Source organism: Passer domesticus, chromosome 7 (genome assembly GCF_036417665.1).
Source record: "Passer domesticus isolate bPasDom1 chromosome 7, bPasDom1.hap1, whole genome shotgun sequence".
Classification (NCBI taxonomy): domain Eukaryota; kingdom Metazoa; phylum Chordata; class Aves; order Passeriformes; family Passeridae; genus Passer; species Passer domesticus.
This window is the reverse complement of record NC_087480.1, coordinates 2,099,160-2,126,465: the sequence shown is the minus strand read 5'-3', so window position 1 is coordinate 2,126,465 and position 27,306 is coordinate 2,099,160. Positions and strand designations below refer to the sequence as shown.

At 39.0% G+C, this 27,306-nt stretch overlaps 1 long non-coding RNA gene across 10 annotated transcripts in view; it reads right to left on the bottom strand.

The window, feature by feature from the left end:
* LOC135304079 (uncharacterized) overlaps positions 1 to 10,547 on the bottom strand; it is a 39,421-nt gene extending 28,874 nt beyond the window's left edge. For all 10 annotated transcript variants that reach the window (XR_010365513.1, XR_010365514.1, XR_010365512.1 and 7 more), the window contains exons 1-2: positions 10,476 to 10,547; positions 1,428 to 1,510 (exon numbers count right to left, since the gene is read on the bottom strand). This is a non-coding gene — a long non-coding RNA (uncharacterized LOC135304079). The remainder of the gene's footprint in view (positions 1 to 1,427; positions 1,511 to 10,475) is intronic.
* Positions 10,548 to 27,306: the final 16,759 nt, after the last annotated feature.

Sequence of the window (27,306 nt, the reverse complement as noted above, 5' to 3'; positions counted from 1 at the left end):
CACAGGGAAGATTTTTTCCTCAATATCCAACCCAAACCTACTCTCCATCAGCTCAGAGCCATTCCCCCTCCTCCTGACACTCCACATCCTTGTCCACAGCCCCTCTCCAGCTCTCTGTAACCCCTTCAGGTACTGAAATGGGGTCTAAGGAATTTTTAATCTTAAAAGAACCATCTTGCTTCCACTTCAAATAATTGTTTAGTGCACATTCAGTCCAAACTGGCCTCTGTCACTAAATTATAGTTAAAATGTGTGTCCCCTTGCATTTTGCTGGGTGGTTTTGTGCAGCACACACCATGATCAACCATCCACCAGTCATTTTCCCTGGAAGAAGAGCTGCATCATCAATATCCCAAATGTGTTGTGAGTGGAGAAACTATAAATGTTTTGTTGTGGAACCCTGAAGAACACACAGGCACTGGATCTTGTTTTCTTCCCAAAAAAATTCCCAACAACAACAACAAAATCCCAAAACAAAACAAAGCCTAAAACTGAAACAAATCAAACAAACCAAAATAACACAAAGAAAACCAAACCAAACAACCACCAACAAAGCACATACCAAAAATCCCTGAAACCCTTGAACACCAGAACCAGGGTAATTTTTCTGGAATTACAAACACCCCTGACATATCACTGCTCTTTAGTCCAGATTCTCAAGCTTATGCAAAGTATCAGCTGTACATTACACCCGATGTGTGATTTGAAGTCTGGATTAAATAGCTATTAAGAGATAAGAATCAATGTAGAGTGTTCAAATGCACAGCAAGCCCATTATTGCACACAGGCAGCACGGGCCGCAAAGGAGCTCTGTCACCTTCACAGCTCCCAACAAGTTAAATGTAAGTTATTGCTGCCACCAACAGGATGTTCCTCAGCACATTTTAGCTCAGGAGTTCTCCAAATTTGCCTTTCTGTACAAACACCTGTATATGCTTGTAAGGCTGATGTGATATGGGACTCACAATCAGCGCTGAAAAAGCTGCAAAGCAATTAATTCCATGTTTGCTATTAAATCTGAGAAGTGCATTCCATTCCCTCCTTGCAAAAGCAGCCTGCAGAGAACAAGAGTATTGTCATAGGCTCTATTCAATTACTGTGAAAATAAAGCCAGACAAAGTCCCCACCCAAACAGCCCCGAGGAAGTGAAGACAGGCTGCAAAGTGGAGGAAGGGTTCAATCTGGTGAGTGCCACCGAGAGCAGCAATGCACGATCTGAATTTCTGCAGGAGCAACAGAGTCTCTACAGATAACATAACTGTGATACAACCATGCCAACTGAAAAGAAAGAAAAATTTGGGCTGAGAAACTCTGCTGGGGTTGACAAATTCATTCTCTTCATATTCTCCTGTTTGATCTGGCCTTGTTCAGAACACTTAAAATGAGAGTGGAGTTGAGAAACTAAAGAGAAGGAACAGGGACATTACCTGTAGTAGAGTGAGAGAAAGGCTTCACCAGTGACACTGTCCAAGCTTTGGAGGTGATGACTCCAATAAAAGCTGAAAAAGAGCTAAAATAAGAAGAAATTTTTTAAAAAAAAGTCATTACAGCTGCTATGATATACTGATAAGTATCAGGCAGATGATAGCAAAATTATTGTCTGTAACAACAAAGCTTTGACAAGACTAGCAGATTTATAAACAAATCAATTCTAATCTGCTGAAAGGTCATCTCTCCATTAAGACTGAATAGGAAAGAGATTAAATTACATGGTTGGCTACAGATATCTCCAACGGGGCACCAAACAGGGGAGGGCTGCACACAAAGGATGCAGAGTGATACTCCATGGATTTGCTCACAAAACACTCACGTGAGGCTGGCTCATGGTCTGTGAAGCCAAGTTTGAGGTACATCTTAAATGTTTAAAATGGAAAACCTGACTAAAGAAATGCTGCAGTGGGAGTTAACTCTGTTCTTCCACAGTAAATAGTTATTTCCCATAAATTAGGTCCAGCTGCTGAAACGTGCATGGGCAAGATTCAGCTGTAGTTATCTCTCTGCTGCTTTCCTTCACTATAAATTTTACCTGATTAAGATCTTCCATGAATTTCTGGCTATAAAAAGGATAACAAAATCTATGAGCTAGAAACAGAAGCAAGGGTTGCTCATATTCAGCTGTACTAAAGAGGAGAGAAAAGAAGCAGGGAAGGGACAGAACAACCTTTGCCAACAGAACTCCCAAGAAAGGTTATGCCCCACCCAAAAGGATAAATTAGGAAGATAATTTGTTGGATTTTTAAAAAATATATATTTTTCAATATCTCCTTTAAACCTGTCATTATACACTTTACCTTAATTAGCTTATACTGGCACCTATTGGTAGGAAATATAGTTTGCATCACCATTATCAGTTATTGCTTGTTCTTTAATCAACTGCAGAAAACCTGTTTATGGTAATTATTAGTTTGTAATCAACTGCAGAAAACCTGTTTATGGTAATTATTAGTTTGCATCCTTCCCTCTTCATTAAGAGTATGATTTTTTTATTGTTTTAATTGTGTGATGGGGCAGAAATCAATGACAAAGCCAGACTTTGGATGGAAGCAGAGCATGCCTGAATCTTAGCAAGTAAACCTCCATTTACAGCAACAGTAGAGGAGGTAAATGATAATTACCCTTTGAATGGTACTTAACTAGAATAATAATGCTAGGGGAAAAAAAAACCACCTAGAACCAAATGAATAATTAATAAAAAAATAGTATTTCTGAACACTGTTCCTGCATGGGTCCTGTGTAGGAATTATTTCCTCGTTTTCTTTTTTTCCCCCATGTTTGATTATTGATCTAAATATTCAAAAAGCTGAAAACTTAGCTCTTCAATAGCAATTTATTTAGTAGATCATATTGGGAAGCTAAAATAACTTTAAAGCTACCTACAGCTCTCCTCTGAGTGTACATTTCTCTGTACTGGAAGGACCTCAACTGCAAGTGTAAGTCCTGATTTGGAGACTCTTTTTCCCCTTTAGGGGCTTAACATTTGAGATTATTAAAAATTATTGAAATTTTGAATCCTATTACTTTTCAGTTTTGCAATAGCTGTTTCCTGCCATTCCCAGAGACCATTTTTTACCTCCTAGAATTCCAAATTTTGGCTGCCATAAAGGTCACTACTCAGTAATTCTGTAGTGAAAGTACAGGTTTCTCATGCCATTTTGCAATTTCAGCTGTAGCCTCTGGCTGCTGCTCCAGAGGAGTGCTGGTGTCTCATCCTTACACCTGCCAGCCCCACAAAGCTGTTTTTAGCACTAAAAAATAGCTTTAGATTTAGATTTTTAGGCGACTGAATTTTACCCTTGATATCAAGAAGAGATTCACACAGTTACTTCTACTGTCAGCCCTATGAACTGCTAATATGAATAAAGAAATGGGTGCAACAACCTGAAGTTTCATGGAATGCATTCCATAACTGCATAGAATGCATTCTATAACTGTTATTTCTTATTTCTTGTTGTCCATTCTTCAGCTGGATTACTCAGCCAGTCGAATCCAATCAAATGGCTGTCCTCGACATGGCAGCAATTATTGCATTTGTAGCATGAATTGGGGCAGTTCTCAGATGTTGGTTGTACCCACTACACAGGAGCTGGAATAGAGACACCCAGCAAAGCAACAAAAAAAAGAAAGAAAAAAGAAAAAAAGCCTGAAATGCATGAAGTATTTTTATTGAGCAGCCCTGGCCAGCTCCAGCAATAAAATGAAGTGCAGGGAAGGACCAGAGTGCCTACTAGACATTGTGACCACATCTTCTTTCACTTGGAGCTCTGTAAAGATGCCCTAAGCACACATCTTTATGGCACTGTGGTTGTGATTTCATTTCACATCATAAGCTGCTATCAACACAGCCTTGTCATTGCAATTTGTCACACACAGGAGCGTGAGTTTGCTCTATCTCACTGGAAATTTTATCTCACCCGTCACAATCACAGACTGCTAGTTTAAAGCAGGGCTCTCAGACATTATGAGAAGATGAAATCACAAAAGATAACATTAATAGACATTGCCACCACCACAGAGACAAATGCTGTGGCTTTTCTGGAGCTTGTGAAAGGAGAGCTAACAGGGTATAACAGCCATGAACATGTGTGTGAGTGGGAAGTGAGCAGCCACTTACAGCACTCCTGAAATGCACACGAAACTCCTCCAGTGCTGCTCATGGGAAATACAAAACTTGTCTTCTTGGAGGTTTTTTTTGGCTAATATTTTAATATCGCCTCTTTTCTCCACTTCCTCCCCACAGGAAATCTCAGGGAATGTGGGTTTTTTTGGGGTTTTTTTTTTTGGGTTTTTTTTTCATTTCTCAGCTCTTGAGTTCCTCACTTTTTTGTTTCACTATGATTCAGATTTTGTTTCACTATGATTCTACACCTCACCAAAATGGCAGGAAGGGCAGCACCTCAGCTTGCTGCTGAAGCCAACTGGCCTCACTCTGTGGTCTGAGACAAGTTTATTATGTAAAAAAAAGAAAAATCAGATATGACTTCCCTGCCCCAAGCAAACACCCTGTGATCTCATGTACCCAGCAACAACCACCAGCACTCTGAGCAGAACTCCACAGTAACAAAGTGTTTTCATTTTTTCTTGTAAATGACAGTTCAAAAGATCCACACCTATGCAGAGTTACACCTAATGAAGTACTTAAAAAAAAAAATCCACCAAAACAAAAGCCTCTGAAACCAGTTTACTACACAGGCACTTGATTTGTCACAGTCTGAAGAATATTAAAATATTCTTCACAAAGGCATCAAATTAGCACTAGGGCTTCTGAAGGTTTGGAACCTTTTTTTTTTTGCTGCCATGACATTTTGTACGTTATGCAGTTGGATTTATTCAAGCTTTTGCTTTCTTTACCGTTGTTTGCACTGTAAAAACCAGATGCTTATCCAAGGATGTACAACCTTTAACTTCACTTGGAAAAAAGTATTTGTGTGACTCAAGAAAAACTTTGGGGGCCTGATATTGGAGTTTGCTTTCTTTACAGAAAGATTGCGTTTCAGAAAAAAGAGCTGTAGCTTGGGCAAACCCATAAGGTTTCAAACACATTTTCCAGTGTTGGATGTGAGAATACAACCTCTTCTTTATTAAAAATGGTTATAGAAGCAGATCATGTGTGGATAACTCCATCTATATTTAAAATAGTGCTGGGAAAGCCAATGACTAATGCATAAAATTAAATTAACCACTTACATTATTTCTGTGTATTTCTTCTCCCCCCTCTGACAAAATTGCAGGTAGCCCTAGAAGTGAGAACCAAGCAGATTTTCTCTATTGTCACAAAATTTTAGATGAGGAATGGTTTTTCTTCCTCAAGGCTTGGCAAACACAAATAGGGTTTCTTGGCATGTAGAAAAATTGTTTAATAAGATTAACTGTTTGGGAATTGAGATCATAAGGATAAACAGTGGCAGGCTGTGCTCCCAGCTATCAGAAGTTTGCATGATGGATCTCTCCAGCAGCTGAAAAGTTGAGGGGAGAAGGTACAAGTAGCAAGTTTTCATGTTTGTTGAGCCATGAGCAATTCAGAGTTATTTAACAACAATTATTTTCTTTGGTGACAAAATGAGACATTGCTGAGAGACTTCCCTCTAATGCACTGTAGGTCTCCTTAGTTTCCATCAGAAAACATAAAAATCCTAGTAAAAAATCACCAAATATTAAGAAAAATACAGATACAGTGCTCAGCTCTGACTGAAAAAAATCAGGCAGAGGTCTTCATGGAGGATCTAATCTTGAGTAAGAGGAAAGCTTTATCTTATTCCAGACTTGCTTTAGATTCTGGGCAAGAGGAGCCCTTGATAAAACAGTATGCAAAGAGAAAATGTCATGCATATTAATGTGTGAAAAGCACTGTAAGGTGATGCAGCTGGTAAAGAGAAAAGCTTCACAAAGGAGGACTTAGGAAGAGTGAGTACATAGTTCACACCTTGCTGATATTTACAAAGATATAAAGTTTCAACAAAAATGTTTGCTTGCAATAATGAAGAAAAAGCATGTTTTGTCTTAAGTTTTCCATGGCTATATAAGGATGATGATCCAGGAACAATATAATTTGAATTAGCAAAGATGCAAAAATAGTCTTCAGAGCTTTTTCAAGTGAAAATTTCTGTATTGGTGCAACTCGAGCAAAAGCTGGGCTCACAAAGTATTGGACATTTTATAAAAGCTTTCAATAGGGAACTAAATTATTTTTTGATGAGTGCATTTAGTTGGCACTCAGTTGCTTGGCAAGGCAAACAGGAGATGAAAGGCTGAAGCAAAAGCTGGATTCAGAATTAACAAGATGATCATAACCAGCAATGGCTACAATGATACACAGACATACATGAACATCTCAAATTAACAGCCTCTCAATCTACTGAGTTACCAGATAAGAGAGTAATTCAACAAATGCACTTCTATTTCTGTTGAGAAACACAAGATGCCTTTTTGAAAGGAGGAGTGGTACTAAAAATACATTTAAATAGAAGTCCAAAATACAATCATCAAACCCACATTTAGCCTGAAATGTCTCAATCAAACCATTAATATTGGATATTTTCAATGCTGTATTTTTTTTAATTTAAAATAATATTTTTTCTGGAAATTTCACTGATCTTCAAAAGTATAATGAATCTCGAAATGCAGATGGGTTACACAGACTGTTTCTGCTTCTACCTGAATGAAAATATTGACTTCTTGGATTTATAAACTGTCTTTCTAGCTGATAAACAAACATATTTTGTTCTCTCCATGTAATTTCTTTTTTGACCTCATGAAATTTATAAACTGAGATGAAAGAGGAAGATGCAAGAAGCAAAATATGCAACTTGCCATTTGCACAGAAAACGCAGCAGAACTCCCAGGTGACCCAGGCTGCTCCAAGACTGAACAAGGAAGGTGCCACCATCTGATTACACAAATGGGCACACGTAACCATGGCAGCTTCCTGTTTTATAGCACCAGTCAGGGACAGAACAGATTAACAAGCATGAAAACGTCTTTGTATTTCAAGCACAAGTGCACTGCACCTGTACATGATCACCTGCCATGCTTCACAACGTGGTAAAGCCACTCTGAATGAACAGAGCAGGTCACACTGTGAGCCACACCAGCAGCAGGGAGGTCTCAACTCCCAGAAAAACCCCTTTTGTAGGGGGTGAGTATCCCTTACAGAGTAAGGAGGAGAGAAAATCCGGGTTCAGGGAGCAGTTAACATATGGAATAAAAGTTTGCTGGAGTAGGAGTGTGCATTTCTCCTGCACTGTGGTGAGGAACCTGTTAATGGTGCCAGGCCTTCAAGAAGTGACAAGAACGTTTTCCCTCAAGCACCATGACAGGATCTGAAGGTGCAGAGGCTAAAGATACCCAGACCTGAAGGAAGAGGAACTGCTCAGACACATTCCCAGCAGCATTTCTGTGTTCTCATGGACTATTCATGGAAGCACAAGGCTGGAAAAGAGTTTTAAGGTCATCAGGACCATCAACCCAGTGCCACCACTAAACCATGTCCTCAGGTGCCACATCCTTCTTGAAGGCTTACAGGGATGGTGGCTCCATCAGTTCCCTTGGCAGCTTCTTCCAAAGCTTTACAACCCTTTCTGTGATTTTTTTTTTTCCCCCTGATATCCAATCTAAACCTCCCTTGATGTAACATGAGGCCATTTCCTCTTGTCCACACAATTATTACCTGGGAAAAGAGACCAACCATCACCTGAACACATCAAACTCTGGGGAGTTGTGCAGAGCCACAAGGGCCCCCCTGAGCCTCCTTTTCTCCAGGCTGAGCCCCTTTCCAGCTCCCTCAGCCCCTCCTGGGGCTCCAGCCCCTTCCCAGCTCCGTTCCCTTCCCTGGACCTGCTCCAGCCCCTCAATGTCCCTCTGGTCATGGTGGGCCCAAAACTCAAAAATAAACTTGATGCTGCAACTCATCTTACCCCCAAACAAAGTACTAAAGCATAGTACCATATACATACTGGGAATAGGACTTTAAAAATCTTCAGTATATTCATAAATTTGCTGGAAAATTAAACACTGGTAACTGCTTGTATTTTTTATTAAGAGTATTCCTATTTTTTCCTGCATTACAGGAAATGGTTTTAGCTTTTTAATGCTTTTTCTGGAACACTGATAGAGAATGACTAAAAGTAAATCAGTTAAAAACTGAATTAAATCTTTTTCTTCCCAATTTATCTACTTATTAATTGCCTACTATTAAGGACATTACAGTTTAAAAGTCTTTCCTTGTCCTAAAATTACAGCAGTAAAATAGTTCACAACCAATTTCAGAAACAACTCAAATTTTTGCTTTCAGATGTGATAAAAAACAAACTCATTCAAAAAGCTTTTCAACACAACTCCCACATCATCCTGGCTGACAGATAATCTTAAAAAATGTCAGGGCAATAGGTTACCTCAATATGCTCTCAGAATCCAGAATATTAATGTTAATGAGTTCATGTTAAATGTAAAATACTGGGCAAAATCTTGAATGACTTACAGCCCCTCACTGGTAAAAATACCCTGCAAAATTATCCTAGAGGTTATATCCTAATTAAAGAAACCAAAATGATCAAAGGTTGTGACTTTATGGTCTAAAAGTATTTTAAAAATTGTTATCACAGTTATAGGATACAAACACTTTGTAAGTAATGGGAAATAATCCACAATGTCAAACAAATGGATGTATTTTACTTCACTGTATCCTTATTTTAATTTCACTTAGTTGAAAATGTCACATAAAACAGACTTCAGGTTTGGACAACAGACCTCTGGAGCACAGACTATTCCTTTTAAGACAGCACTTTTATAAATAATATAATTTTACATATTTTCCACTGGGGGAGGCAAAGAGAACTCTTAGGACATTGCTGACTCCAGGAGAGGAGAGGTCAAACTCTGGTCTCAAGGACTTTGAGCTGCCTGTTCTTAACACATGCTGTGAGTGTGCCTGTCCTCCTTCAGCTACTGGAAATCATAAGATGTCCTTTATTCCTGGAAGTTAATTACAATCTGGTTTACCCTCACAAACTTAAACACAATTAAATAGATAAAGTGCAGAGTTCAGGAGATGTCTCTCCCGATGAAATAAGCTTTGGCAGTCAGAAATCAAGCTAAGAGGAAAGGTTTGCACTTAAGAAAGCAAAATGTGCTATGGCAATAATCCTGTTATTTTATTATACCTCTGACAACAAGGAATATCCTCCATCTGGGTAGGTGGATGGCTAAAATGGCCTTAAGTACTTGATAAATGCATTTTTCAATTATAACTGCAAAGAGCACAATAATCATGTGTCATTTGGATTTTCTGTAACTTAATAAAATCCAGGAGACTTCCTTAGAAATATGTTGGTTGAGCTATAGTACTTTTATATAAATTTAGTTTAAAAAGGTCTCTAGCTGAAAAGCTAAAATGTCTGAACTGTTCAAAGAGGCTGTCTGGAAAAGTATTTCATTTCTTTATGAGTCTCTCTGGATGTTTCTCTTTACAGTAATAATAGGAGAGCAAGCAAATGTCAATTGTTTTCAGCGTGCATCATCAGAAGTGGACCTTGTGTCTCAGAAATATTTAAAAATTATGTTCTTTCTAGCAGAGTCTAAAAACAGAAATAAAATAGAGCAAAGCAAGCTGAAGAGCAGATAGCACTGAATAAGATTGCAGAAGAAAACCAAAATAAAGTAACACTTTAAAAACAAACCAGCACACTTCTGGAATAGGTATGCTTCCATAATGGCACTGTAACTCTTTTGGTGGAAAGCCAGTTCCAGGCATGTAAAAAGGCACACAGATACATCTTCAAGATAAGTCAACTAAAAGCCAGCTTCTGCACCACAAACAAAGAGCTCCCTGCTCCAGCCACATTTTATTAGCTTGCCTTATGAGGTCTTTTAGCATAACTGCTGAACTGTTCACCTGCTGTATTTTTCAGAGAAAATATCAAGCATATCATTTCCCCTTTGTTGGGGAAAAAAAAAATAGTTTCTGTGAAAGGGAAACCCGTCTCATATTTTGAGTCAAGACTGGATCCTTATGAAAGGTACTTTGGGGTTGATCTCCTGTCAACCAAGTTTAGCCTTTTAGGGATGTTTTTACAAACAGTTAAAATAAATGTAGCATATAAGCCTCTATTTCTGGTAATTATAGGGATGGGAGGCGTAGAGTAGCCAGCTGGCAATGATGGACAGAAAAAATGGGACACACAACAATTCCCATGGCCAGGAACATATTCTAACAAAAGCTTAACCCCAGTCTTTTGATTAAACATCTCTCAAGTAATAAAAACCAAAAAATATGGTCAGTGCCATACTCAGACAGAAGCTGATCCCACAACAGAGACCTGAGATGGACAATACATGGAATTTCCCCCCTAAATGTAATACAGGGCCACAGCTGGGGTAAATGGCAGCACACAGAATTAGGTGGACAGAACAAGGAGAGAAATGAAGCAGCCATAACCAAAGCACTCTGAGAAGATAAAAGCCAGAAATGAGACTTTTCTTACTTGATTTGAGCAGACTCAAAGGTAAGGCCTCAGCTGGTCAGGACAAGCAAGGCTGACCCTCAGGAAACCAGCAGCTGATGACCTGAAGATCATCCTTCCCTTAAATGTGGTGGTTATTCAGCTGATTGCAATCTAGGCTGGCAATTCAAAAGATTTTGAACACTTTTTCCAAGGCTTCACCCAGTGATCTCAATCACCCATGTTAATGAGTACACCTTTCTTAGCCCAAATATGTCATTACCAGCAAGTAAATAGTGACACATAAAATACATGACTGGAAGTTCAAGTTCAGGTAAGCATCAGAAAAGGAAATTCATTGCAACTTCATCTCTTCTCCAACATCTTCCCAGTGCAGCTGTACCCCTAACAAGCACAAATCATTGTCAGATACACCTTACTAAAGTGCCTGGCAGAAACCAGGAAGCTCACCACAGATACATTTTAAATAATTCAGGTGCTGTTCTAATATGTATTGCCATTAATCATTCCTTAAGACATTTACATATATACACTCTCTTCACTCTCCCCTTGCCAAACAAAGGAAACCACAGATGAACCAAGGAATTTCTTATGGGTCTGTAACTGAATTTATTCCCCTGACTTTCAATTACTTATGACTCAAGAAAGACTTTACATACTCACACAGGAGTGCAATTTATGGTATATTGGATTTATTGTAATCAAGAGTGACTAGCAACTAAAAGCAAAATTGTTAATCCATTTTTCAGTTTTCATATAGAGTCCCTTATATGCATGTTTTCTGTTTGACTGTATCTGCTGAAATAATGGGAGTAGCATGAATATAGTGAAATGAATCTGTAGAACTTCATGGGACCATTATTCAAACTTTGATTAGAGAGCTTAAATCAAGTGAATATCATCTTCTCCTGTATGTGAAATACTGCTCATGCAAGCATTCATGTTAGCTATTTTATTGACTAAATAGAAACCAATTAAAGCAAGAAAAAAAATCTAGTTTGGGTTTTTTCCCTTTAAATTAGTACATTTTTGTTGAATTTGGTGCGCAATTCCTTGATTTGCATTGCCAGTTTTGTACAAAAAGTCATATCATTAAGGGCTGCAGGTATTTTTTACTTTCTCCATCACTTTGCTAATTTTGAGATTTAATCATCCTTCCCATCATTTAGGACCCTTGATTGGTCCATGAATTTAATCGGAATGTTTATTAAGCGTGTCCGTGAAAAACACAGGTTCTCATTAAGAGGAGCTGGTCAAGCCTTTCCACTGACAGCTGGTGCCCACCAGGCCACCAGAGGTTCTGGCCCCTTAAAGGAAGGTGCTACAAACCAACTTGTTGTCCTGACCTTGGTGCAGTTGTTTCTTGCTCAGTTTGTCGAGTTTCTCTGTGGATGGCAGTGCAGAAATACCTCAATAACACAGCAGGATGACCTCGTTTGGGAGATTAAAGTTGCTAACTAGGGCAGCACAGAGCTCAGCACACCCTCAGCTAGCATCTTTTGGGCCACATCTCTTCCAAAAATTGAGCTTCAAAGCATCACCCAGGGCCTGTTGTCCCCCTGTTGTCCCATGGAAGCTTCCTTTTCACAAGAGGACAAATGGCCAAGTGAACACAGCCACATTGTGCTGGCTTCATTATGTTGGCTCCCAAACAGACCCTCAGTGGGTGGAGGATTCAATGGGGTATTGAAGGGCTCAACAACTCCAGCTCACCAAGTACAAATCTGTATTATATCATTCTTTGTTCTTTTTGAGACTTGAAGGGCAGAAGGGTTAAAGAGCAGGAGGAAAGGTCAAGCCAGATAAGTAAAAGTCCATATTCCATAGAATTACTGTTTTACTTATCACTTTCCTTGAGATTTGACAGGCATTCTTGTGATTAGATTATCACCTTCAAATAGATTTATAGGCTCTAGGGAATTTCTATTCAACTTACCCTTGGGATGTCTTGACATTCTGTCTCTACATCAGCATTTGTGGTTCTTAAAGGTCTCGAAAAATAATGTAGAAAGACACAAGCAGCAAATATTTTTGGATTCACCATGGATTCTGATATCAAATATTTCACATTCTTTTCAGTACGCCTGTTTGCATTGCACATTGCTTTTGAATGCATGCTGCTGCTGCTAATATTCCAGGAGAGCTTTAAGGTAGTGAGTGAAAATGAGCATTTCCAGCTTTAACTAACTGTGATTTGTGCCTTTTGTCACCAGCAATCTCTTCTGATGCAACATTAATTAACTTCAGGGGGTTCTTTCATATTAATTGGACAGGTGAGCACTGTAGCAAACACAGTAATGGATCTAAATTTCTCAGATGCAGGATCAGGTGTGCACACCCTGCTGCATTAAAGCCAGCAAGAATTTAAACAGGGAATTTTGCAAAGGCTTGTGCACTTTGCTGGAACCAAATGCAGCTGAAACACTGCCTTGAAACTTGACATCACAAATCCATGGATTTACTCAGCAGATGATTTCTCGAAGTATTTTCAGTCTGTGTTTGACAGAACTGTATCTCCACAGTAAGTCCTTTAAAAATGTCCTGCCAAGTTTGCCACAAAAGACATTCCCATCTCTACTGAGCAAAAGAGCATCTGATAGCACTCGGTGTAAAATGCTAAAAGCAGCAAACAAATGACAGCAAGATGCAGACAGTTGTCTGTTCAGCAGTAAGACTCTGCTCTGGCTGACTTGTGGACTTCTACATTTCATTATTCTGGATTTCAATGCTTTTTTTTTTTTTTTTTGTAAAATCAGCCAACAGCTGTAGGAAAGGGCTAGTGCTGGTGCCTGGACAACCATCCTTATTCTCATTTCAGATGTAAAGAGTTCACTGCTGTCTGGGCCGCCCTCCCCTCTCAATTTAAACCTAATTTCCATTTTTCAGTTTTACTGGGCCAATGTGCAATACCTTTGAACAAAAACGAACGGGATGCTTGTTGCACTTTGTTGTTAAGACCATCAAATATTCATGTGGCTTCTCCAGGCACCTCAACATTACGGCAAGTGCTCAGAACCTTTCCCCACAGGAAGGAGCTTACTCAACTCAATGTTTCTGCAGCTTCAGAAAGAAGATCCCTCCTCGCTCAGTGTGGGGAGAGGGGGAGAGCTGTCACTGCTCCTTTCACCCTTTTGAGACAAAAACATTGACCGTCAGCTACTTTCTGACAATTGGCTGTTATTAAACTCCAACTTGCGAGGGCCAGCTGTGCCTAATTTGAGTCACTGGTGCAAAAATAACCAGTCAGCAGGAATCGAGGCAATTATGGGTAATTCTGCTGTAGAGCAGTCCTGCATCAGAATCCCAGGATTAACTTCAGGCTGGCACTCCAAGGTGATTGAATGAAGAGCACAAGGCCTCCGTAAAATCGTCGGTAGCTGGAATCAGTTTTCATATGAGCTGATTTTGGAAGCCTGTAACCTGTATTTTAATTTACTTACAGGAAGATTGTGAGAATTCTTTACTGCTTGAAGATGCATAGAAGTATGTAATCATATTTTCAAGGGGCTATTGGTTTTACTTTTAAATATCCAGCCCTTTTGCCCAAATGTTAGCATATAATAACCTTATAACCAAATGTATCTCTGAATGTGTTTAGCAATTTCTATAGCTTGCCTTATATCTGTTCTTCTAGACATCAAAAAAAAAAAACATTCCATTTTGTTTTTCTTATAAAAAACCCAAAACAAACCAAAAATCCCCTTAAATTTAAGAAAATACTTTGTTCTTCCTAGTTGAAAACCATATAAGAGTATTTTTGCAAGTGCTGCTGTGAAATGCATACAATAAAAAAAAAAATTCAGAGAGTAAGAAATATTCTTCTAAGCAGTCAGCTTTGAGTTGTGTTTCTATGTAAAAAAAAAAAAAAAGAAGTAGAAATAAAATTTTAAGTAACCATGTCATTTTGAAAAACAGCTCCAGAGCAACTATTACTGCTTCATACTTCCACATGATGTAGTTTATTTTAAGCTTTTAATATGAAAACAGCCGAGAGGTTTGTTACATCACTTAAATAGCTTCATTTGAAAAATATTGCACAAAGAAAACTATGAAAAGAACCCAGCATGGAGTTTACATTTCACAGAGTCTGTCATTAATAGCAGCATTAGGCAGAACCAAATAAAATATCTGTAGCTTTGTTTTTAAGGATGGCACTTTACCTTCTGCCCTTCTGATTCTGTTGTGTCACTATAACAGAGAAAAAAATCACAGAGAAAATTAATGGTATCTTCATTTTAAGTGAGGATTACTACAAATTCTAGATTTGCAGCTTCTTAGGATGTATGTGACACACAAAAATATCAGGTACACTGACACTGTTTCCTGAAGTCAGCTTCTGCTGAAACAAAGCATAGGTTCCCTACGTCTAACAAGGTATAATTTAGGACATCAAGCCTCTACTCAAGCTAATAAGTAGATCCATGTCCTTTCAATTATTTATTCCTCTGGCAGACAATCCCATTAACCCCCTCCTGTGCAATAATTTGTTCTGCCACATGTTAGAAAAATTATTTTCCAGCTGCTCAGCAATGCTGCTAGGGTAAATTGAAAGTTTTTCCTGGCAGACAGCTGATACTCAACAGAGGGGTGAGCAGTGACCTCTGATACACGGAGGGGAATGTAGAAGTAAATAACATAAGACAAATGTGAAGTCCTTCCAGTTTGTGGACTGATGGCAATAGGATATGCAAAAATACTGATAAATTATTCACTCACCTCAAGAAGTACCTGAAAGCTGTTCCTGCAGTGCAGGTGGGACCCAAGCACCAGGCAAAAACCAACAACCTGTTGCACAGAAGCTAACTAAGCAGGATAAGCATAAAGAAACAGCACAGATGGGTTTGAGCTCACCCACCACACTGTTTGTGGGCTTACAACAATGAGATCTGTAAAATAGTAAAAATCCTTCACTCACCTTGGGTAAACAAGGAACAATTTCCTTCCTTGCACCCAGGGGCTGCTTGGTGAGTCGGTGCCAGCAAATGTGTAAGGACAGCAGCCTCTGACCCCATACTTCATTGTGTGGGAGGCTGCACAGCTCAGGAGCCCTGAGGATTTACACAAGGTTGTACAGTTACACCAGCTGGTATCCCCTCAATAGGAGCAAGTTTTGACTGGGTATCCAGTAACAGAATCCTAGACTGGGAGTGGTGACAGCAGAAATGTCCCCAGAACGCTGTAAATGAACAGCTGTGAAGGCAGGACAGCTCAGGATTTGTACAGATGTCCTGCTCCTGAGTTAGAACAGGTCAAGGTTACCGGAAGGCCATGCACTCACCTAAAGTCTGACCAAGAATCAGAAATAGGAAGCAACTACAAAAATAAATGAACCAAACCCCTACGCCATCCAGAAAGTCCTATCTGATGGATCACACACATGTTACTAAACAGAAGAGCTATCAGCAACCATTAAATCAAGACCAAGTGGCTGAATTCCTTTCTTTATTTCCTCTTTCTCTCCTCATTTTGGTGAGGGACTCATTTATTTGTATTGGGTTTTCTTTAGGTTCATTTCCCATGTACTCAGTCAAAATATGCATAGCTATGTTTTTGGTTTGAATGCTATACACACCCACACATATATACATACACACATACATATACACGTATGTATAAAATGCTAATTCTGGTTCATGGAATACAAGAAGGCGTTTCTCATGAACAGTTTGAGCAGAAAAGAAATTATATATTTCGAAAAACATATGAAGAGAAAGAAATTCAGGCACCTGGAGAAGCTGGTTTACTGTAGAGAAGGCACAGCGTGCTTTACAAATGCTAATGTGTGTGATGGAAAGCTATCAACCTCAGTTCTCCACAGAAAATTTAAAATTCCAAGCTTAGATGGTTTACCAAAAATTACACAATAAGTCACTGCTAAATTCTGGAAGTAATCCCAAACCTAATCCCCAGACCATAGCAAGTCTCCAGGGAATTACTTATGGACATATTTTTCACTGAAATCGTGCTTTCCCTTGTTTCCTTTGCATTTAATAGAACCCATGGCTCAACACCCTTTAAATTTATTATATTATATTTCACAAGCAGCAGGCAGAGATGAGAACCTTCTGAAGGTGTTCTCTCAGTCCTTACAGGTCAGTGAGTCCCACAAACATCCCACCCTGGGGAATCCAATGCCTTTGGGCTCCCTGGACCCTCAGAGAAAGAGGGAGAGCCCAGGCTGCCAACCCCCCACCTGTGCACTCCTTAAAACAGCCTCTGTTAAAACAAAACCAAGGTCTCTGAGTCCAGAAATGTATGGCAGGGAAATTTCCATGAGTCACTGCAATGTGTGAATGAAATTGGGAAAGGAGTATTAAATTTACCATTGCAGAGTCGTCACAACCTACTGCCCCACTGTTGTTCCTCATGCTGAAATGGTCCTTAATTAACTTGAGAAACTCTGTACTGAGGAGTGGTTTTAAGCTTTTGACATCATCTATTTATTTGCCTTTATTCACTGTAGGTACAGCCATTTTTAGACCATTTTAAAGGACATTTAGGCTGTCATAAGGAATTTTTATACATTCAAGGCTGATTGTACTTACAAAATCACAAAGCTGCACTTGAAGCGGGTTCAACACAACCAAATCACCAAATTCAGCAGAAAAAGTAATTCTCTTCTAGAATTCAGGATGCTGCTGCCAGTCAATGGAAAAAAAAAATTACGCTGGCGGGCTGGGAAAACATGAAATATTCTTTTTATGCTTATCACACAGACAGCAAGGACTGAGGCAGGACACCAGGATGGGAGAACTGTTTATGGATATAGAGGGACCAAACTAAGAATGAGTCTTGCAAAAAAACCTTCCAGCTTATTGAAGAAAATGGACAAGAAAAGAGACAAAGGGAGAAATGGCTTCTCGGAAGTATTCAGTTAGAATGGGACAGCCAGTTGGACATTTTTACAGTAAATTGTTCCCTCCCACCTGGTTGATGTGCCAGCAGTGAATTCTTTAACAAGGTGTTCTGCTGGGCTGGGCAGCAAAGTCTGAATGCTGCACTGGAAATCCCAAAACTGATGCTGGAAATTGAAAAATATGACAAAAAACCAATGCAGAAATTTCACCAATCAAAAACTAGCTATATGAACTCCAAAAAAGCCTCCAAATTCTAAAACGTAAGAATAAACCTTGCCTGAAAAGAATGATTTGTCTGTCTCATATTGAGTGACTGATTAGTGGGTGACACACAGACCCATTGTGCACTTGTTTGTTGTTTCAGTTCCTGTAGAAGCTGGAATGTAAATTCATCATTGTTAAAAAAGAAAAAAGGATTGTCTGCTAGTCAGAACAGCTGAATGCCGTTCTAAAATACAAATTAAAATTGCCTTTGTTGCACAATCACACGTAGTGCTGTGCAATCCCTTGAATTTAGGATTTTCTAGAGCTGGTCATTTTCCTCCTGGGGAGTGTGATCTCTTCATTAACTCCCAGGCACACATCTTTGAAAATTGATCCTGCTTATAGATATGGTATTGCAGCTCACAAGTCAATGAAGCTATGGTATAAGAATACAACGTTTCACATAATTAAGCATTTGCTTCCTTGGTTTGGGCACCCTGGACTGAGGGAATATTTCTATCTTCTTTTTGTGCCCTGATTCTCTAGTTATAATCCCTTAGTTACAGGGAGATTTTTCCTCTGATTGCTTTGATAGTAGATTTTTCAAATTCCATACAAAAGCCAGATAGAAACTAATTCCATCTTAATAGTGTGATTTTACTTGAGTATCATAACTTAGGACAAAAAGAGGAACAAAAATGTGCATCATGTGGGCAGTGGGCATCCTGTTTTAAAGGATGTAGAGCCCATGATGACTGTTTTATTCAAATTCATATTAATTAAAAGCTGATTAAAAATGAACAGAGAGTAGTAATTCAATAAATTTTCCACTGTTTGTTGAATTAGAATGTTGTTTATGTTGTGTTTTGTTTGTAATTCCACCTGTATGTCTCAACAATAAGCAATGTTCAGAATAGTAGAAAAGGCAGCAAAATGATAAATCAAGTAAAAAAAAAACATAAGTAGTGCCTAGGAAGCTTCAATCATGCTAAGAATACAGATGGAAAGTTGTAAATATCTCTTTTTCTTGTCTTTTAAAAGAAGTGAGTTAGAACAAGCCCATGGAGAGATGATTGATGGAGTATGGTGGCATTATGAGCAATATTCTGGAAACGTCTCAACAGAGCCTGTAAATCTGAGTTCACACATCTCTGCCCCTCACAGATCTCAGTTTCAGGGACGTCTTCCAGCTGCCCTTGCTCTGTCACACTTCCCTGATGCTCCACGTGTCTGAACATGCTGGGAGTTCAGCAATTCCACAGGGGGGGCAAACAAGTTACCCCAAACCTTCAAAGAAGCTGGAATTCTGTCCACAGGCAAGAAAATAAATATGCTGTCAAAACCAGTAACACATTCATAAAAATAAAAAGGAGGAACTCTTGTTATTGATGCTAGAGGGAAAGGCAGGTTGGTATTTTTGCCTCGTCTTAAATATAAATGCTGTAGAGACAGTTTGGGCCACCTGTGGAGCTCAGCAGGTTAGAGAAAAAAACTCAGATACTGGCTCAGAATTTTTCTACCTTGACAAGGAGCAAAAGTCCTTTGGGCATGGAACCTGGTCATCAAGAAGAACTTAAAACATATTTTCCATGGCACCTGATCATGGTGTCTAAAATAGCAAGAATAATTTCTAGTAGCCATTAGCTGAAGTTCAGAGGGATACAGAATCTACCTGGCATCAGCTTTAGAGCAGAAAGATTTCAACAACATACAAGGGACATTTGAGGTTTGGTCACGTATCAAATGTAATGGAAACATTTTTGGAGATCTTATTAGAAAGACGCAATTGGAAAAAAATTATGCTTTTAAAACACTGATTCAAACGTCAGAAAGATGTGGTTTAATTGGGACTGAGAAAGGTCTAAGAGGGAAATGCATTTCCACAAAAACAACTCGTGCCTTCTGACTTGGAAGCAAGATGTATTTATCAGGAATTGCAAATCCCACACCTGTAACAATACAAATGGAAAGTCCTGAAGTGTTTAAGAGACTGATTGTGGGAGCATGATCCATGCTGCTCCAGCAACAACACCAAAAAGCTTCATGTGCCATTGGGAAATGTGCTACCTGAAACATTCAAATTGGCCTGAAATGTAATCTGGGCTGGGGAAAGGTGGGAGCTGGTCACAGGTTGGACTCAATGATTTCATTTTCCAACCTAAATGATTGAGTAATTCTGTAATTTTACCTAATCATGCCTACACTGGGAGTAAGGTTTTAGAGTGTTTAGATAACAATTTCACAGCAATAGTCAGGGATGAAATCTAATTAATTGTAAAATAAAGCTTGTAACATTTGCAAATAGGATTATATAATTTAATTCCTAATGATAGAGGGGCCTGGACTCCCAGCCGAGATACCTGCTATTTCTAGTCCTAACATTTAGTGTGATTAATTCTGCAGAATTAATCTGTAAAATAGACTTCATATAATTTGTAAAGTATGATTAGCCAAGATAATTTTTACTGAAATCATGTTCTCTACTTTTGCTCGTGAATGGCCCATGTTCTAACTTTAATTTGGATGGGAACAATGGTAACACATTTCACACCACCTATTTTTAATCTTCTCTCCCTTCCTGCAATGAATATGATTTTTATATTCCTTCTCTGACTACACAGTGAACTCATTTATAACCTGTTTCAGCTTCCTATCTGATTAGTTCTTTTCCCTATAGATTTAGTTTTGCTGAACCACAATGGTACCACACAGACAGCAGAATAAAATATAAATTCATACATAATCATGTAAGCAGAGATAGAATACCTGCAACTCCTATTCATTTCAAAGAAGCTGCCACTGTTTAATACCTTTAGAAGCTGCACCACTGTTTATATTCAGCAGAATGCCTTATCCTAGTAGAGAGCACTGAATAATTATCACTAGATGAATGCACACTGTAAAATAAATATCAGAACTGGCACCAAAAAAAAAGCAAAAAAAAAAGTTCCTTGCAATCCACTCTTTCCCCAGAATAATTGTGTAATCTTCAGACGGGGGAAGTCTGAAAAGACCATTGAATGAAAATCTCCCCGTGTCTTTGGCTTTAACAAGGGTACTACTGAAAGAACATGCACAAAGCTGGTGAGGAAACTCTGAGAAAAGCGGTTGAATTTCCATCAAGATTCCAAAAGATTTTAGTACTATCAGCAGACTCAGATAAAACTCTGTACATAAGCACTTCTCTGTCTTGCAAGAGTATATAAGAGAAAAAGAGCAGCAGATTTCGTTATAATTGTCAGTTCTATTCAGATAAGCACAGAGTGGTACTGTTCCCTCACATGGAGCATTTTCTGCAGTTTATAAGGCCATTTGGAAATGTGAGCAAGCTGGCAGTTTATTACCAGCTGCACTTCACAGAGCAGGGATGGGGCAAGCGATTTCCATCAGAATTAGGATGAAGGGATGGCAGCCTCCCACTGCCAATAACCACATGGTCCAGGAGGCTGGGTAAAAATTCAGGTTAGAGCAGCCCCATATTGCTGCTAACTTCAGCAATGGACTTAGAATCTCTCCATTTCCCACTAACTTTATTTTTTAAAGTATTGGGTTGTGTCCAGTGCCCAGCAAAATCTCCCTACAGGAACTGCTACTTGTCAACAATTTTAAATTAACATTAATGTTGGTAGGTCTTAATTAATATAAGTTAATATTAGCAGTAAGTTTATAATAAACAACCAGGACAGCAGACATCATGGATGAAGCTAACCTGAGTTACCAGGCTCACTGAGATTGAGTCTGAGCCTCTGGATATTAACAGAAGTCTCTACCCAAAATTTCTCTGGTTCATTTTTAGTTTGGGGCCAGTATCAATCCTGAAATGCCTCTTTTCCTAAACAGAGACCTATTCTTCTCACACTTCTACCTTTAACCTCTGGCAAAATTAGAAGGTGCTGTGTGGAAATTCAACCACGTGGCTGGAAGAATCCTTCAGATGGATCAGAGGAATGTTGGAGCAGCAGATGCTCCGAGCAGTGAGAAAAACCTGGAAGCTGCTCACGGTTCTGCCAGTCCCATGCTGCCTGTTAAGGATAAGATGGCACTAAAAGTGGGTCACAAGTGTGCCACTTTGTGAGAATTGAGCCCTAAACAATTAAAGCAGAGCTGCTGGAATAACCAGTGCATGAGGAAGAAATGAGAAAGGTTAAATATTTGATGGAGTGGTGTCTAAGCAGCCCATTAGTATTTTGCCCCTTCTTCGTGGCTTTCCTGAGAAAACTTGTAAGCTCAGCAGCAGCACTTCAGTAGCACTGTCTGCATACATAAAACAGTCTAGTGAAACTTGTGACCAGAAAATCTGCATGAAACTGAGAGCAGGAGATAAGTGAAAGAGAAATTTTAAACATTTACTGTTTGATCACTCGGGAATGAGTTATTTCCTCGGTTTGCCTGATTCAAGGTAATAACCCAAACTTCGAGCTCCCTCAAGTTCTGGCTATTACCCACCCAAACTCCAGTACAGTTATTAAATGTCTTACCAATGTCTGCCAACTTTTACAACCTGACTTCTGTCTCTGAAGTGTGAATTCATCAGCTGTGGGGTTTTTTTCACTTCCAATCTGCAGTTCCATGCAGAAGCAATGGTTCTGATGTTGATGGTGACTTCACTGAGGGCAGCCCTCCTTACTGGGCCAGGAGGAGCTGGTTCTGTTTCCCAGACAGGCTTTTGGGACCCAGCCAAAACTAACACTGCTCTGGATTCTGTGCCACGCTTCGGATGAGATGTGGGTTCATTGCTGCAGATCTCACGGAGTGTTTTGAAAACAGATGGGGATAACCAAGGATTCCTGGCCAGCATCTCCCCCATCACTCTGCAATCTACCTTCTGTCAGCAGCAATGGGATGGCATGCTGAAATCCATTTCACCAGCAGCCACTGCTCTCACATCAAAACTGTCACTCATGGCAGCCTCCTGTCACTGCTGCCCTGCCTTAACCAACAGATTCCCTCAAGAGATGCTGCATGATTTCAGACAAATTCCTTGTTCTGTCCTTTGAACCACCTCCCATCTCATTTTCAGCTGAGGCAAGAGCTCAGCATGTTGCTTAACTTCAGGTAACTGTGGAAGCAGCTTAATTTGTCTCCAGTGAAACTTTCACAGAGCTTGGCACGGGTATTTTTTAAAATAAATAAAACTCAAGAATTTTCAAACAGTACAGAAATAGCTATGAAGATCCAAAATCAATGATCATGTGATCAAATGTTTTGCTGAGTAGCAAAGTTACTTTGAAGTTTCTTTTATGCTCCACAACAGGGAATTTCAGCCTGGTCTAAGATAGAAATATCTTTCCATAACCCAATAATATGGTTTCTTTTCAATTAGTTAATTATAGAACTATATTCTTATATTACCTTGCTCTACTGAAGAGAGGCACAAGAAAATTTCTTGTACAGGGCTTTCATGTCACTTTGATACCTCTATTTCCAAATAAAAATCTCAAAAAAAAGCAAAAAAAAATTTAAAAGAATACTGTAGTAATTTTCCTGATGGCATACAAAATCCAGTCACTCTTTTAGTTCTTTCTGATTATTTTTTCACAGGAGGAGAGAGGTATCACAAACTAGGAAGCATGAAAGGAAAGGAGAAGATAATCCACACTGCAGACACAAATCTGCAGGATTTTGCTGGAATAATGGATCCTAACCACCAAATAGAAGGGAGTTCAAGGACCTGCCTTATTTTCCACACACACTCCAAGGAAAATGCATTTTCACAGCTGGAAAGTGTGGAGTTTGTTCTGTGCTTCCTTCCCTATGCTTCTGTGCTTTCCCTCTAGAGATGAGTCTAAAACTGAGATTCAACAAAACAAGACAAGCAACACCAAGGAAAAGACTCAACTCTCTGTAACTCCAATAGAATGAACATTTTCCTGACCAATAAAAGTGATATTTGTGTGGGTTGTTATTCTCAATACCTCAGGGCGTGATTGTGCAGTTAATTGGATTCAAGGGAGTGCCACACAGTATAGGTGGTATCTGTCAATAATAATTGTTGCTAAAAGTAGGGGGATGTTTTAGAAGTAAAATTACAGATGAGATATTCCAGGAGTGTTTATTTTTCTACTGAGAATACAAAAATATTTATGCACTTTTATACCTCTACAGCAGATGTCATATCACTTCTGATTAAAATTGCTTGCCAATAATAAATTTCTGTGGGGCACAAATTAAAATCAGATTCTATAGATAACTCCATAAAATAAAAATTTCTGCTGCATTTGCCAGCATGTCCTCCATATTGTCTGATAAAAAAGGTACAAAAAGCAGACAAACAGGACATCAGGAGCTGCAAGCTGGGGATCACAAATGTTCTGAATATCTTCTGAGAGCTTGTTCATTTAGAGACCCCTCTACCTGTGGATAATTTATGTGTGTTCATTCCAGCTATTGTTGATGTAAAATATCAAGACAGCTCAGTAACCTCAGTAAAGAGACTCACAGGCTTTAAAGATAGGATGGAGCAAAAAGAACAAGCTTGCTTGATGAAAAATTTATACTTTTAATATTTTGTATTTCCACATTCTATTCTATGTTCATCAGAATCTGAAGCAGGGAATAGCAGTGACTTAATTTATTTTCTGCCTCCAGGTATCCACCAGGGCATCAAGCTGAGGGCTGGCTCATAGAACACCAGCTCTCTTATTACTCCAGATCATTTATTTATAACGAGGTTCATGTGCTTTCCCTGTTAGATGTTGATGGAATTTGACTGTGCTTTCAGTTTCTAAAGATGTGTAATTGTTAAATGGATACAAATATTGATAAAACATTCCCTACACAAGAGCAAAAGTGTCATACAGGGAGGGTTTTCAAAGATAAATCCTGGGGAATATACTGCATAGCAGCTGTTTTTCTGCCCAATGAGAAAAATCCTCAGTGTTAAAGGTCTAACTGCAGAGGAGCTTTAAGATTTTAATTTAACATTTCCAATTCCACATTAATTAGCCCATTCACAATGACCTGGAAGTGCTTCACTACATGTGAGGATGGCTGTTTACTGGGCTTAGCTCCTGGAGAATGGACACTGAGGTTGTGTTTGGAAACGCAGAGACTGCTTATTCCATACATTAAACCATAACATAAAACTGTTCTCTGGCTTAACAGGATGCATTAAAAAAATGCACATTCACTGAGAATTGTGATGGGAGAAATGAGGAGGTTGTGTCTTCCTGCAGGTCAACCTTTCCTGCATGGCCACAATCCTCACCAAGGACAGCCCAACTCCTTGTGAGATTCCAGGCAGAATCCAGGCCCTGCAATAGATGCAAAAAAGCTGGAAAACAGCTCAGCTTGCCTACAGCAAAATGATGCCAAAAAAAATTTAATAATAAGCAAACCTCACCTTCTAAAGCCTTTGGAGAACTGAGTACAGCTCTTTCACAGGTTGCTGGAAGTGAAAGACACTAAGAGACCACCTGAGAAGCTTTTCATAGGTGTGAGTCAAGTCACTCAGATCAGTGCAGTGAATGCAAAAATAAAGGAAAACAAATGAAAACTGTGCACATCTGAAGGCACACTTACAGCTGGCATAACCTTCCTCAGAGGAAAGTGAGATTCAAATGCTGTGATTCTGTATGATTCTTAAAATTTGTCAAAAAAGAATGCTGTGGCTTTGAAAGTTAGATATTAAAGCTTTCTTTTAGGTTCAGTGGCCACAGTGATGGTGAATATCAGTGAATATCCTCACCTCTACTCAAACCAAGCCCAGAGCAGTACAGCACTTTTTCAGATCAGAAGTTAAGTGGCACAATTGGAGCTTTGGTTTGTGCCCAAATGACTTGGCAAGACTAAATTCAGTGATAATGTAACTTCACAGATTTGCAGACATCCTGGAAACAGCAGAAGCAAATTTAGTATTGTACTCCAGGACATAATTACAGCACTCACATATTTTCATTTTTTAAAAAAAGAAAAAAAAATAGAAATTATGAAGAAGACAGAAATTGTTCACAGAGTTGAACAGCCCTATCAAAGGACAGCTATAAAGAAGAAATCTCTCCAGCCCTCCAAAAATGATGTAGTCATTTGAACTGGTGATTTCAGTAATTAAATTTCAAAATACTTTTGTTTCACCACGTCTAAAATGCTCATGCTAGCATGTAAGAAACAGTGATGTGACTGAGAGCATTAGCAGGTAGTGCTGCAGTAATTAGCAGTGTGCTCTGACTGTGCTTAAACACAGGTCTAACGTCCTTTCCAGAGATTATTCCTAAAAGATGAAGAAGTTCAGCCTTTCATGAAGAAAGTCATTTAGCCTCAAAACCCAGGAGTGAAGGAGTCTGGAGTATGTCAAGAGGAGAAACAAAGTACCCCCAACCCATCACTTAGCAGTGTGACTAGAAACATTTTACCTCTTAAGCATTTTTATTCCTAAAATCTGAGTTTAGCCATATTAAAAAAAAAAAAAAAAAAAAAAAAAAAAAAAAACCAGCAGCCACAGCAACCAACCAACCAAAATAATATTTTCTGTTTGAATATCAAGCACAGTCTATGACAGTTTCAGAGTCTCCCTCTAAAGAAAACTGTAAAATCCATCTGCTCTGATGGACAAAAATAAATAAATAAAGAAATACCCCCTCTAACCCTTTTCACATTCCAGGCATGTCCATTAACTTTCTCTACTAACACTCTTTGGACAGAAATAGCACATAGAATGCTCAAGAGCTAATATTGGAAAAGCTAAACAAAAGCTGTAATCAGATTTTAAAACAGACAATATAAGGCATTGTAATTAACTGGGTTGGGATAAAGTGGTCTTTATTAGTGCAAATGAGCTCATCTGCTATAGGAATGAATATTTCACAATCTAATCCAGAATGTATTGACACCAGCCACACATTTACATTTCTTCCATGGACAGATTGTTATTGACCTTGTGATGTGACATATCTACTGTCACTAAGCTACAAAATGGGAATCTCAGCCTGCCTCTCCTCTTTTATATACAGAAAGCAACTAATTTGTCAGCATGCCAGCTTTAACTAGCTGAGATGAAGGTAAGCTAATTTAATAGGAACTGTTCAATAGCTTCGACCCACCTGACACTGTCAGTTAAGGCAGCTCCACATTGCAGTGTCTTTCATTATTTCCAGCTCTTTCTTCAGACTACTTGAACAGCAAGTCAAATAATATGCTCAGGAGTCAATAGGGCTGACTTTTTCTCAAGGACATTCTTTTGATGCCAGGAAGCGTCAAGTGGGAAAACACGTAGCGTGAAGGTGAGAGGACACTAATTAAATATACATAGCTCTGGCCAAGGAAGAATGAGGCACAGCTTGCTATCTGAAAACTCAGTTGCCTGCTTGGCTGAGGTCACAGCTGTTGACTTGTACAAGTTCTTAAGTTGCAGGCTCAGTATGAGACGCTTTAACACTCTTAAACACCAGACAAAGGCTATCTGCAAGGATGCTGTGTGCAGCTCCGCGTGCTTTTGTGCTTTAAAGACACACAAAAGAGATTCCTTGTTTAAGTCTGACTGAAATGAATATGTATCTTTTATCTATCAAACTGTTCTGGTGTTTCCTGAAGCTGGGAAAGGATCTGTGCTTGTCACGCCATGAGTAATGCCATTAATCTTGTCCATGCAGGATCTGACTTTCTAAAGGATAATTTCCAAGTGTGGATCTAACCACAGCACCCCTTCAGATTAAACTGGCTGCAGTGAAAAACAGGTGTTTACATGAATGCACTGGGATTGTTTCAGAGGGAAGCATGCACATTCCCACCCATGTGAAACACTTTCAGGACATGAACTTACATAAAAATATCAAATAGTCCAATCCTCTCCACCT